The following is a 14,004-nucleotide window of genomic DNA, read 5'->3' on the forward strand; positions in this document are numbered from 1 at the left end:
GGGAGTGGTTGGTGCTGGCAACAACTACAACAGTGATCAGACAATCAGAAGTTCAAAGTTAAAACAGCAAGGGTCCATGACTTGAGCTGCACAGAGTTAGTGGCCCCTGGTGCACTGCGGCTGGCACAGGCACACTGCCACGGCACGGTGATTCGCGGTGCACTGAGGTAGGGCCACGAGAGCTGAGTGGGTCCTCGTCGATGTCCAAGGATTATGTCAAGGAGTGTTTCTGGGGACAGTGGAAGGTGTTCTTCCAGGGCATGATCCAGCAGGCATAACCAAGCAGAAACAGGAATTGTGGAGGAGATGAATTCTACAGACTCATTCTTAACACCAAGTAAGTATCAGCTACATGATGATGAAGACAACCCCCAGGCCCTATACTCAGATGCCACCAAAGTACAACCAGAGAGTGTCCATGAATTTTGGGACACAGAGTTAGTGGCACCAGAGCTGAAAGGGATGCAGTCTGCGATGAGGCCTGTACAATGATAAAATCTCTGCCATTAATAAATCAAGACTCAGTTCCAAATGTGTGACCGACTTGACTGCAGTGTAGGCCAAAAGCAGTAGTCAGCAAGGGACCACAGACATGTGTCGTTGAAATGCTATGCACAGGGTTGGTGGCACCAAATCGAAGAGAGTACAGTGATATCAGACATCCCATTAACATATGAACTCGGCAATCATGATATCAAGACTCAGTACCAAATGTGTGACCTACTAGACCACAGTGTAGGCCAGAGGCAGCGTGGGATATGTCAATGAGTAAGGTGTCCAGGGGGCCTGTGTCTTGGAGGCCAGAAATGGTCTGAGGAGGCTGTCAAGGTTGCGGGCCTCGGGCCTGGTGCTTGCACCTGCACATGGTGGGCCAACTTTGACACACGCTGGTGTCGGCAGGTGTACAACAAAGAAAGGGTACCTGGTTATCTGTTTTACCGCTATTTAATTTAGGTGGAGAAAAGCAGTGACCAATAGGTTCATATGCTTATGATGTATGAATTTCATTTTTTTCATAATTAATTCAAACATATTTGTTACAGACATTCACTTCATGCCTGAGTTGCAATACATATAAAATACACAGCTTGTGGTTTGAATACATAAACAATGTGAATATGCAAAAGGAACAGTGCAATGATATTTACAAAAACAAATGAACAAAGTGTGTTAAATTACACCAGCGTTACACTGTTATTGAAAATACCCTATTCTACCAATCAATAGGCATTTTTTAGGAAGGAACTTTGACCACATGGGAAAATCTCTTCTCCAAGGGGTGCATTGTGAATTGTCCACCCTCACCAGAGAAGTGGAATTATCAGATGCCCTATGTGGAGAAGACAGATGGAAATGGCTGGCGTGGTTCGCATCCCTGCGGTGATTCACAGGATTGTCATCAGGGCATGAGAGCACAGTGTAGCCTAAAAGTGAAATTAAATGAAAAAAACTGTCTGAAAAATGGGACGTCTGCTCATCTCTACTTATTTACAATATGCCATTTAAGGTGTTGTACCTGAAATTGGAGGTGTCACTTCAGTTTAGGTAAATTATTTTGGACTGGCGTCACAGGACCTAATACAATCAGCAGGTGAGCATTGAGGCCTGGGTGCGCAGGGGTGGGTAAGATGGGTCTGGGGACCAGGATCGCAGGCAACACCGCTCATGGCATCGGCCTCATGGCGGGGTGACAGGGGGCACAAGTAGGACATGTGTGCAGTCAATTGCCCCCAACACGTGTGGGAAGCAGCTATGACGTAAAAGCCTTGCTTGGTCTCCATCCGTTCCTGCGCAGTGTGGGGGAAATGAAGGTGCTGGGGTACCAAGCTGATGATGGCATCCAAGACAGTTGTGATGAACTTTGATAGGGCTGGCTGTGAGACTCCTCCGACTCTGGCAGTTGTTGGTTGGAAGGTACCAGAGGCCAACAAATGAAGTACAGCCAGAAGCTTTGTCTGCGGAGAGATGTTGGTTGTCTGCTGTGTTGGTACCGTCAGCCTTTGGGCAATAATAGTCAGTATGCGGAGGATGGTTGTCCTTTTGAGCCTGTAGAGGGCAATGACATCCTCTGGTGTTAGGTCTGTGAGGATGGTGCATTTTCTGAAGGTCCGCTGGCTTTGTCTGAGCTGCCTCTGTGGTAGTCTGTGGGGTGAAGCGCAGGGGTTCGGCGAGGGGTGACGGGCCTGGGGGTGTTGGCGGTGGGTGTTGTCGCCTCTTGCGGCTCCGAGCTGCATGATCAGTAGCTCCATGTCATCTGTTGTTCTTCAGGTGTGGCTCTGGGCTGGGCTCCCTTTTATGGTGTAGGTTGTCATCCGACTTAACACCAGGTAAGAGCAGGTGTTAAATCCCTGCTGCTAACGCGCCTTATTGCCTGTTTTGGGATCTTATCGCCAATCTGGCTGGTTGTTGAGAATGTTGTGGAGTGGTGTTGTTACGGCTTTTTGCACGGAAACGCCTACTCTGCATCTCATTAGTGTTAGTTGCCAGGGTCATCTGTGGCAATGATTTTTTTGCAGCTATAGCAGGAAAACTGGTGATATCAGCTGTTAGCACCAGCTTGTGAATATGGCAAAACATTTATTGCCACTTTGGCTGCGATAAAGTGCTGATAACTCAGGGATAAGTCCTTGAAAATACGCCCCAGAGTCTTGTTTGAAATTGCCTGAAAAGGTATTACATTTTAGCTTGTACTTTGTTGTATCTGTCTCAGCTTGTTTTATGCCCCATTTTTTCAATAGTCTTTTATTAATACCCTTAATGTATTGAGCTTTCTGTGCTACCTTTTACAATTTTCCTTTTTATAAAGATATTTTTGAGGACGTCAGTGGCAGGAACAACATAAAAAACATACGTTTCTAACCAGCATGAAGGAAATACTTGAATTTCCTCAGGACTTAAGGGCGCAAAATAAATTCTCAGAATTAAGCCTGCTTTTCAAGGCATGAGAAGGACCTCATACCAAGATTCCCTTTCTGTAGATTAGTCTAAGCAGTCCACGAAACTACACTTCCGGTGGTTGGCTGTAGGGGTCACAGCACTAATTTTTTGGGACTGGCACTTATTTTTACTCCTCAGATATTTCCCAATAGCAAGAGAGCAGCAAGCAAGCATTGGTTTAGGTATTCGATTTCGCTTATGTGATTAGTAATATTTTCTTTTTTTGGTACCTTTTAAGTTGGTGAGCATTTGTGCAGTATAAGTTAAAGAAACTCAGTAAAAGTGTGAAAACTTTTTTGAGAAAGGGAATATGTTGCGCAATATGTGGTGGTCATATAAAGCACTCCTGTACCTTCAGGTGATATTGGCGCTATATAAAAATGAACTTGAAATAAAATTCTGAAACGCAGGTTTAAATGCATAGGCGATTAGTTATTTGTGTGCTTATACGGAATAACTGGTGGTCATATAAAGCGCACCTGTATTTTCAGGTGATCTTGGTGCTATATTCAATTCAAAAGAGCTCTATTCAGTATATACAGCGACCATAAAAGCAGAGTCAGAATTTAAAACAGTTTTGTTAAGACATACCAATACATAAAACAGTCCAGTTACTTATCAAGCACAATGCATTTCCTTGCAACAATTGTTTTTTGGAATAAAGACGCAACATACAAATATATCCCATGATCATTAAGAGTAACCAATAAGTTAATTGCAGCACAGGTTGTTCTCGCATTAAATTTTATGAAAAGTGGTTTCAGATTAAAACATCTAAAAAGAGAATACAACTTACAAAAAAAGCATAAAGTGTATGGTCCTCTGTTTCAAGTGCTCATCACAGGGGCATGGGGCACAGGGACACATTTTCATAGTAGGGAAAGCAACTAGGTGGTGTACTATACCTAATCGCAAACGGGTCAGGACAAAGCGATGTGAAGGCCTAGTCACTATCAACAAGTATTCTTGAAATCCTGCACTAAGCTCCATCCGTTGATATAATACAAAGGTAGGTTACTTCACTACCACTCTCTTACGAGTCTCTGTTTTGTAAGCGAAAAAGGTATCCTTAATCTCCTGTTTAGATATGGTTGTCACACAACCTGTATTTGCCTGAATTTGGAAATTAAATAAAATACTAAACGAATCATGGATATATTTAAGCCAAGGGATACATGACCTTTTATCCAAGAGAAGACAATCTTTAATGGTGGTTTGATTACATTTAGTCTCATCTTTGGCCCAGATAGATCTCCATAGTAATAAAAGCCACATGGCAATCTGGTCCGAAAGGTAGTTTATTGCTACTTCACTATGTATTATTTTGGTGGACCCTGATGGGGGTAGACATAAAAGGCGTTTTAAAAGAGAATTATCTTTGTTTTGTAAAATCTGGTTATGATTGTGGCCCCCACACCCCTGCACCATGAACGGCTGTGGCAACACATCTAGCCTTAAATGTTAAATCTGTCAACCATATCCTTAATACGATGGTTGCCTAGCTTTGGTGCGAATCTAAAAATCCCATGAGCACTCTTAACCATCTTTGAACAGACATTAAAAAGTTTGTGCATCTAATTCCCTTTAACTGAGTAAGTTCTTCCCAGGTAACAAATGGTATTGACAGATTCTACTGGGGAACTCTCCATATGAAATGTTTTACATTTATTGGTTTTCTGGCTACAGACATAACACAAGTTTTGGCATTGTTAACAAAAAATGTCCTATTGTTATTAAAATTACTAAAAGTATTTATTAATCATTGCAGGCCAAAAGGGGTTCTAAACAGCAACACTATATCATCTATGTAGAGTAGGACAGGTACGGGCTGCCAGCAATTTGAGGGGCATCTGCCTGTACCAACGGGAGGGCTTTGCCAACTTCATTTATAAAGAGAGAGAAAATTATTGGTGCTAAGACGCAGCCCTGGCAGATACCTCTTTTAACCTCAAAATGTGGTATGCACTCAACACACTGTCCATATCGCACCTTACATAATAGTTTCTCATACAGCCTTGCGAGGAAAAAAATTTATTGTTTAGGAGCCCCAAGGCTAAGTAGGGTTGGCCACAGAATAGTATGATCAACAAGGTAAAACGCACTGCCAGGATCTGCAAAACGCAGATATAATCTTTCCTGCTAAGCATGCGTATATTTAATAGAAGTTCTAAATTGATACGTTGCTCAAGGGCTCCCAGCCCTTTTCTAAAACCATGTTGGATTGGTGAGAGTATCTCATTTTAAGGAGCCCAATCTTTAAGTCTCAGCAATAGTATTCTGCTCATTACTTTGACTGATGAATCCAGAAGCGAAATGAGGCGATAGTCTTTAGCCTCGGATTTTATGCCTTTTTTAGAAATAGGAATTATCACCGATTTACCCCATAATGAAGGTATATGCTCAGTCACTGTGAGGTTAAAAACTCTAGTTAAAATAGGACTCCTTAGATGTATTTCGCCTTTATAAACATCAATGGGGACCCCATCTGGGTCTGCTGCTTTACCACCCCTACTTCCAATCAATCCGACCTGTACTTCATCAATTGTAATATATAAGGGTATCACTGGTCACTTACTTCCTTTTATACTTCCGTCCTAGATACATCAGATCAGATGGATTGAAAGTACTAGAGCAGTGTCTCACCCATGCATCACAATTAACATGGGAGAGTAGTTTAGGGAGTGAATCACTCTTTAAAAACGGCAAATTCATAGTTTCCCAGAATAACTTATTGTTCGCTGTATCCACTGCCATTGACAACTTGTCCCACGCTAGCTCTTGAGGCTTGCTTTTCCTTGCCTTAAGAGCCAATTTTTGAAAGGGGGCGTGGCCAAGGACCGAACATGGCAGACGTGATCTAATGAGGCTCCGTCCATGACCACCAACACTAGCTAAATATCCTTTATCCCCCTACCTCCCCGATTGCCACGATACACCCCCCGGTCCCGGGAGGCGGTGCGGACCCCCGACGCCGATCGGCGGCTGAGGACGACTGCAGACGGCTGACTACGGGCGGTGATTTGGGAGCGGCCTGGCCCTCGTGGTGGAGCAGCGGACTGGCGTGAGGAGGCGTCCGGAGCCGGCTAGGGCTGCTGCGGGTGCGACCTGGGCCGCTGAGGGGCGGTGAGCCGGAACACGCCAGCGGAAGACCCACGGGAGGGATACACAACAGTGGCCTGCCGAACCCCCCGAACGCCCGAAACCAGCAAGGGCGCTGCCTGTGAGGACTGCCATTACGCCCTGTCGGCCTGGTGAGGAAACGGCGCTGACCGCGTTAGATCCCGGCCTGAGCGCGCCTGCCCCCACCGTGCTCAGCGGACCCCCTGAGGACGCTGCCGCGACTGAACTACCCCGAGTGCCGCTACCCGGAGGGGCTGCGCGAGACATTGACGGTGGCGGGCCGGATGGAGGTTCCCCCCCACCTCCCCCCCCGGCACTGTGAGGACCCTGCCTGCTGAATCGGGCCACCAGACAGAAGGTACAGTGCACGGAGCGGCAGCGGGATAATAGGCGCCCCACCACGACGCGGCACGCCGCAGACAGCATCTAGCCTTTGAGTGGCCCCCTACCCCCCTTCACTGGCGTAATAACGGTGAGAGATATCAGCTTATGAGAGAGCTGTGTGGGCCGCCATTCCCGAATTTTTTTTAACCGTGACTGCTTGGCCCTGGGGGGGGGGGCTGGTGAGGCCTCCTGCACACGCTGGACGCGGCAGGACGACGACGGGTGACCTCTCCCTGGCGGCTGTACGTGGGGGACACCGGCGGCATATCACTCGACTGGGACTCACTCATCGCTGGCCCAGACCAGTAGCACTGGGGACACATCCAACGCGCAATATGGGCAGGAACGGGGCCAAGGCGCAGGACCACGGAGCTGGAGCTGATCTTCAGTCCACGGGCTCGGAGGACCCGCTAGCGTCTTCGAACGTGGAGATGATTCCCCCCGACGGGCAAAACCTCACAAGATGCGAAACTGGACCTTATACTAGTTGAAATCAAGGCGTCCAGGGAGGCGCTAGAATCCCGAATGGACAACATGTCAACGAGCCTCTCACTGCTCAAGGCGGACCATACGAAGCTGGCGGAGAAAGTCAAGGAGCACAAAATAGCGCTAGACGACCTCATACCACAACAAACATCCCATTCTACGAAACTCAAGCAAATGGACAAGCAGATCAAAATGATATGGGACAAGCTGGATGATGCGGAAGGGCGGGCCCGCCGCAATAACGTGCGCATACTGGGTATTCCAGAGAAAAGCGAAGGGAAGGACCCTACCCAATTCGTAGAGGACTGGCTAAAGAAGATAGTGGATCCCCAAGACCTCATTCCACTATATAGTGTGGAGAGAGCGCACCGGATGCCGGCAAGGCCGCCTAAACTAGGAGCGTCACCGCGCCCCTTAATTGCCCGCCTGCTACACTACAAAGACCGTGACTCGATCCTGAGGGCTGCAAGAGAGAAAGCCCCATTGCGCTTTGAGGACAAGACTATTTCGGTGTATCCAGATTTCACCCCGGCGGTGCAGAGGGCCCGCTCGACGTTCCTGGGAGTTAAGCGCATGCTGCGGGACAGGGATCTGAAGTACGCACTGCTGTTTCCGGCACGACTCAAGGTGCTTTACAACAATAGGTCCTACTTTTTTGAATCACCGGAGGAAGCGGCGGAATGGATTGAGGTGACACTGACGCCCCCGAACTCGCAGGACCCCTTTGGGGAGGATCACGGTGAGGGATCATCGCGCCGGGGAGGCCGACACCAGCAGGGAGCGACCAAGGATCACACGCACCGACGCGCGGACTCTGGGGGACCGTCATCGGCCAGGACCGAGGGGCTGGGGCAACTGACATCGGCGGCTGAACATGACGCCCGGGACCCTGCCGCTTCAGCCAGCTGTTCTGCCACCCACACGGAGGTGTCAGGGTCTGCTGATAGCCTGCAGCTGTTTCCCAAGATCACGGCACAAGAAGCACATGACCTGTGACTGTGGCTGGGCGACACGTCGAATGGTAACGTATGAACTATCTGCAAGGCGATCGGGGGGAGGGGGGGCCTTCTTTGCTCTTGGTGAGATGGAGTGCTACCAACAGACTCTGGGCAGGTGTAAGAGGCCCCAGACCCCCACCATATAGACATGTTTAACTGTAAGGCATGCCCACGTTGGGCTATACTGTTTGGATCCCGAAAGGTTTTGTTCGGGGACCTGGGAGTTACGGGGTTGTTTCTTGTAAGGGCACGAGACTTATGGTTGTTTAATTATACCTGCTCCATGGTGCGGAATCCACCGGCTACACCTGCTGCCGCTAGGGATGGGGTCCCTTAATGACTATAAATTGTGCACTTGGAATGTTCGTGGCATGGGGTCGGTCCACAAAAGACATAGAATCTTAGCTCAACTGGATCGCAGGAAGGTCAATATTGCCTGCCTTCAGGAAACCCATTTAACAACCTCAGAAAGTGGGAAATTGCTTAAAAAGTGAAAGGGTCAATTGTTCGCCACCTCTTACTCAGCCTTCTCGAGAGGGGCAGCTGTGTGGCTGAGGAATTCAGTCCCCTTAAACTGGTGGAACTGAGGGCGGATACGAATGGCAGATATGTATTTGTCTGAGGGTTGTTGGATGGTTCCCCTGTTGTGCTGGGAAGTGTATATGCACCGAACTCGAACCAATCAGCGTTCCTGGTGACGCTTGGCGGAGTGCTGGCTGATTGGGCTGATTTTCCCTGGTTGCTGGGAGGGGATTTTAATGCTGTGCTGGATGTATCAATGGATAGATCGCACCCACCATTACAGGCCACGGAAAGTAGGAAAGTAGGAAAGTAGGAAACAGGCTGAGGCACTAGTGCAGTGGGCAGAGGGTTGGCAATTAACAGATGCATGGCGTGGCAAACACATATTAGACAGGGAATATACATTCTATTCACCACCACACAAGTTGCACACCAGAATAGATCATGTATTCTGCACCACGCCACTCTTAGGGTCGGTTTTAACGGCGGAACACATGGGAAAAACTTTCTCAGACCACAACCCGGTGGAAGTCGCTTTTCAGTGGGGTAGGATCCCAACTCCCATACCAACCTGGCGCCTTAACCCATACCTATTAAAGGACACGATTTTCCGCGCCTCACCAGAGATGGCCATTGTAACTTACTTTGACATAAACGGTGGGTCAGCGAGTGCCCGTCAGGTGGAGTGGGATGCTTTTAAGGTCACGATTCGGGGTGAAGCGATGAGCACACGGGTGGGCATGAGGCACACTGTGATGGACAAACTCCGGGATGTAGAGGGACGCCTAGCACTACTGGAGAGTGAAGCTGCCGGCATGAATGTGCCTTTCACGCCCCTACAGGAAGCACACATCCAACATGCAGAACTGTTAGAGGAACTGCGTATCCTTGACTACCGAGAGTACACGAGTAGACAACATGCGCAGGCAGATAAGGCAGGACCTTTATTAGCCCGGCTGGTAAAAGACGACCCGATACACTTGCCCATAATGGAGGTACTTGACCAGGGGGGGACCATGGCAACAACGCAGCTGAGTGTGAACGCAGCGTTTCAGGACTACTATGGGACGTTATACGGCCCACACGACCCTATGGTGGAGGGGGCCCTCGGGGACTTCATGAGGGGGTTGGAAATACCGAAGCTAGAGGAGAGACAGAGGAAAGAGTTGGCGAGGCCTATCACAATAGCAGAAATTCGACAGGCCATTCACGCCCTCCCACAGAACAAAGCCCCGGGCACGGATGGCATTCCATTAATATTCTATGGAGCCTTCATAGATCTCCTGGCACCACGACTACTAGAGGTATGTAGGGAGGCACTTAAGGCCCGGGGTCTTCCACAGTCTACACTACAAGCCCTAATAGTATCACTGCTGAAACCAGACAGGTATGTATAGCAAATTACAGACCGTTATCACTACTAAACACGGATTACAAAATATTAAGTAAACTACTAGCGAACAGACTGGCTCAATACATTCCATCGCTCATACACCCAGACCAGTGTGGCTTTGTCCCGGGCAGAAGCACTGCTATGAATCTGCGGCGCCTCAGCCAAATCATGCTAGGTACACCGGGGGATGAGGTCCCTGGAACTTGTCTCTCACCCCAGTGTCATGCGGCCGGAACGAACGTCCCTAAAACTGACCCCAAAAGATAATTGGGAAAGAGGCAATTGGGTGGGGTGTAGTGGATCTGTGCAACGGTGTCAGTGAATTTGTCTACTGTGTTTGTTGTGTTTAAGCAAAGCAAATTAGAAGTAGATTTTGAAAAGTGGTGTGAAATAAATATTGTCGGGTGGAAGGTACTTTTCAGTAGCTGATTATGGCATACTGAAAGTGTGTTGGATGTGGTGTTGTGAGTATTGTCTATTGCACACTAGTTACGGGGTAAGTCAGGTTTTTGGCTCTGTGGCAGGAAATGCTTTGTGAAAAAGACTCAGGCATTTGTCTTTATCTAAACGTTTCTTTCCATCTGTTTTGTGTACACGAGCCTGGTTCAGAACATGACTGCTAAGACCGCAGCAGTGGGCCTGGATGGTGCAGGGCTTTCTCAACTTCTGTGCAAGGCAGTAGAGGTTGTGTGCAATGCTACAGTCTATAATGCTTCAATATCTTTGTAGAATTACAGCCACCGTGCAGTCCTCAAGTCATTGTGCAACGCTACAGCAATTTGTGTACTGCTTCTTGCACTCACTAGTCCAGCTGCCATTTTTCAGTGTTCCAATGTGCACTGCTACTGCTAAAGTCATGTGCAGTGCTAAAATTGGTGCACTCTGAGAAACTTTACGCATCAACGTCCAAACCACGATGCAGACTGCTAACGTCTCTGTGTATTGTTAATTGTAATGTGTGGTGTTACAATCTATGTGCAGTATTAAAATAAGAGCAAAAGCAGTGCTGCAGAGTGTTCGCATCTCTCTATGCACTGTGATCAGTGTAATTGTATGGCAATGTTTGGGGCTGCACAAACTTTCAAGGTAAGTGTGCTCTTCAAGGCATTTTCTACTTGATGTTAACAGGGTACAAGTTATCCAACACTCACGTGGGTGCATACATCAAGTGTGCTAATTCTGGGATACAGTGGGAAACGTTGCAAGTTTAATTTTTTTATTTTTTATTATTGAGAGTTCAATTCATGATTCAATATTCTCGAATTTCGTAAGAGACACAAATCTTAAAGTGTACCATCTCTCCAGCTCTTTGACTTTATAGAGTTTAGATCTCCAGGCCTGGGAGGTGGGTACAGTGTTACTCATTCATCAATCAATCATATCATTTGTAAAGAGCACTACTCATCTGTGACGGTCTCAAGGCGGTGGGGTGAGGAATGCTGCTACTGCTCAAAAAGCCAGGTCTTGAGGAGTTTTCTGAAGGTCAGCAGATCTTGGGTCTGCCGTAGGTTGATGGGGAGGGTATTGGCGGCGAGGTGGGAGAACGATCTGCTGCCGGGGCTTGCTCTTCGGAAGCGGGGGATTGTGGCGAGTGCCAGGTCGGCGGAGCGGAGCTGGCGGTGGGGGTATAGAAGCTGAGTCATCTGTTGAGGAACGTTGGTCCGGTGGTGTAGAGTGCCTTGTGTGCGTGGGTGAGGAGCTTGAAGGTTATCCTCTTGTTGACCGGGAGCCAGTGCAGGTCTCTCAGGTGGGGTGTGATGTGGCTGCAGCGAGGGATGTCGAGGATCAGGTGTGCAGAGGCGTTCTGGATGCATTGGAGCCATCTCAGGAGTTTGGCAGAGGCTCCTGCGTAGAGGGCGTTTCTGTAGTCCAACCTGCTGCTGATGAGGGCCTGAGTGACCGCGTTCTTCTCGTTTCAATGGGGATCCACTTGTAGATCCTGCGGAGCATGCAGAGGGTGTTGAAGCAGGAGGAGGAGACGGCCTTGACCTGTTTAGTCATGGAGAGGGTGGAGTCGAGGATGACCCCTAGGTGTCGGGCATGGTCGGTGGGTAGTGGAGCGGTTCCCAGTGTGGTCGGCCACCAGAAGTCGTCCCAGGCCGAAGGGGTGGATCCGAGGATGAGGACCTCCGTCTTGTCCGAGTTCAGCTTCAGTCGGCTGTTTCTCATCCATTCCTTCGAGAAGGTTGGTTTCGGCGGTGTGGGGGTCCTTGGTGAGGGAGAGGATCAGCTGGGTGTCATCGGCGTAGGAGATGATGTGAGGTTGTGCCGACGGGCGACGTGGGCGAGTGTTGCCATGTAGGTGTGAAACAGAGTTGGGCTGAGGGATGAGCCCTGGGCACGCTGCAGATGATCTCGGTGGCTTCGGAGCGGAAGGGGGGGAAAGCAGACACTATGTGTTCTGCTGGAGAGGAAGGAGGTGGTCCAGTCCAGGGCCTTCTCTTGGATCCCAGCATTGTGGAGGCGTGTTTGTAGTGTGAGGTGGCAGACCGTGTCGAAGGCTGCTGACAGATCCAGGAGGATGAGGGCCGCTGTTTCCCTGTTGTCCAGCAGGAACTTGATGTCATCGGTGGCAGTGATGAGGGCAGTCTCGGTGCTGTGGTTGCTGCAGAACCTGGACTGGGAAGGGTCCAGGATGTTGTTCTCCTTGAGGTAGCGGGTCAGTTGTTCATTGACGGTCTTCTCGATGACCTTTACCGGGAATGGAAGAAGGAAGACGGGCCAGAAGTTCTTGAGGTCCTTGGGGTCTGCCTTGGGTTTCTTGAGTAAGGCGTTGATCTCGGCGTGCTTCCAGCTCTCCTGAAAGGTTGCTGCCTCAAAGGAGGTGTTGATGACTTTCCGGATTTGGGGTGCAATGGATGTGCTGGCTTTGTTGAAGATGTGGTGTGGGCATGGGTCTGACAGAGATCCGGAGTGGATGGTGTTCATGATCTTGATGGTGTCGTCGTCGTTGATGTTGGTCTGCGATCTTGTGGTGGAAGAAGGTGGCAAGCAAATCGCACAAGTCTTGCAAGGTTAGGACCTTGTTGGTGTTGGAGCTGGGGTTGGAGAGTTCCTTCACAATGTTGAAGAGCTCTTTGTTGTTGTGCGCGTTATTGTCTATGTGGTTTTTGAAGGAGGCTGTTGGAAAGTGGGTTAATGGTAGGGGCAAATGTATGTCTGCCACTGTCAATAAGGCCACTAACACATGATAGGACTTAGCATAGGTCTTAGAAAATTATTCCTTTGCTCAACCCTTGGTAACGTGGCTGCGAGCAGACAGGCTTAACTTCAAAGACGGGTATGTAAACCATTCAAAAACACCACTTCAGTAAATAATTAAGACACAACACAAAATAAAAATCCAACACCAATTTATAAAAATAGATAATATTTTTATCTTTTAAATGACACCAACACGAAAATAATCCACTATAGGGAACCAGAGATATGAATTTGTAAAGATTAGTCACTTTCTAGTGCATAGAAACCAACAGTGCCCCTTAAGTCATTTCGTTTTCTCTGTCAGGGACACACATTTATAAATTGTTCTGAAGAATTCTTACCACTGTAGTGGGCCGCCTTCTTCAGCAAGTGGGGTCCAGTTAGAACACCTTCCTGGCGTTCTGCTGCGGGTCCCAAAGTATCCAACACAATCCAAGATTTTGCAATCTCCAAGAGGGTCCTTGAAAGTGTGAAACTTCAATTCCGCAATCCACTTGAACAAAACACTTACAAATCCACTGGTACTCCAGGTTTTGAATTCTTTGTGCGGCTGTCCGGTGGAGTGTGTTGAGGGTTCTAGCTTCGTATCGGTGTCGGGCATCGTGGCATTCGCTGGGTTCAGGGGTCCTGGCGCTTGGCGCGGTCCAGGCGCAAACTGGTGCAGACGGGCTTGCTTTAGGCTTGGCCGCTGCGCGGCCTCCATATGAGGGGATGTGGGAGGGAGGAGCAGCTGGGAGGCAGGAGGACAGTTGCAGGGGGGGGCGGGCCGCAGGGACTCAGCCGCGGAAAAAACAGGCGGGGGTCACTGGGCACAGGAAGGAAAAACAAGTTTAGGCAAGAAAATAAGAACAGGCAAAAAAGCAAGTACAGGCACAGGAGAAAAATAAAGTCTGAGCAAGAAAGCAGGCACAGGGGAATAAAACTAAGTCTGGGCAAGAAAGCAAGTTTGGCACAGGGGAA

General features: G+C 48.7%; 1 long non-coding RNA gene across 1 annotated transcript in view; it reads right to left on the minus strand.

The window, feature by feature from the left end:
* The window catches only part of LOC147698714 (uncharacterized), a 48,599-nt gene extending 34,909 nt beyond the window's left edge, over nucleotides 1-13,690 (minus strand). The window contains exon 1 of the long non-coding RNA XR_015299222.1: nucleotides 13,386-13,690. This is a non-coding gene — a long non-coding RNA (uncharacterized LOC147698714). The remainder of the gene's footprint in view (nucleotides 1-13,385) is intronic.
* Between the last annotated feature and the right edge of the window lie 314 nt (nucleotides 13,691-14,004).

Source organism: Lissotriton vulgaris, chromosome 8 (genome assembly GCF_964263255.1).
Source record: "Lissotriton vulgaris chromosome 8, aLisVul1.2, whole genome shotgun sequence".
NCBI classification, from domain to species: Eukaryota; Metazoa; Chordata; class Amphibia; order Caudata; family Salamandridae; genus Lissotriton; species Lissotriton vulgaris.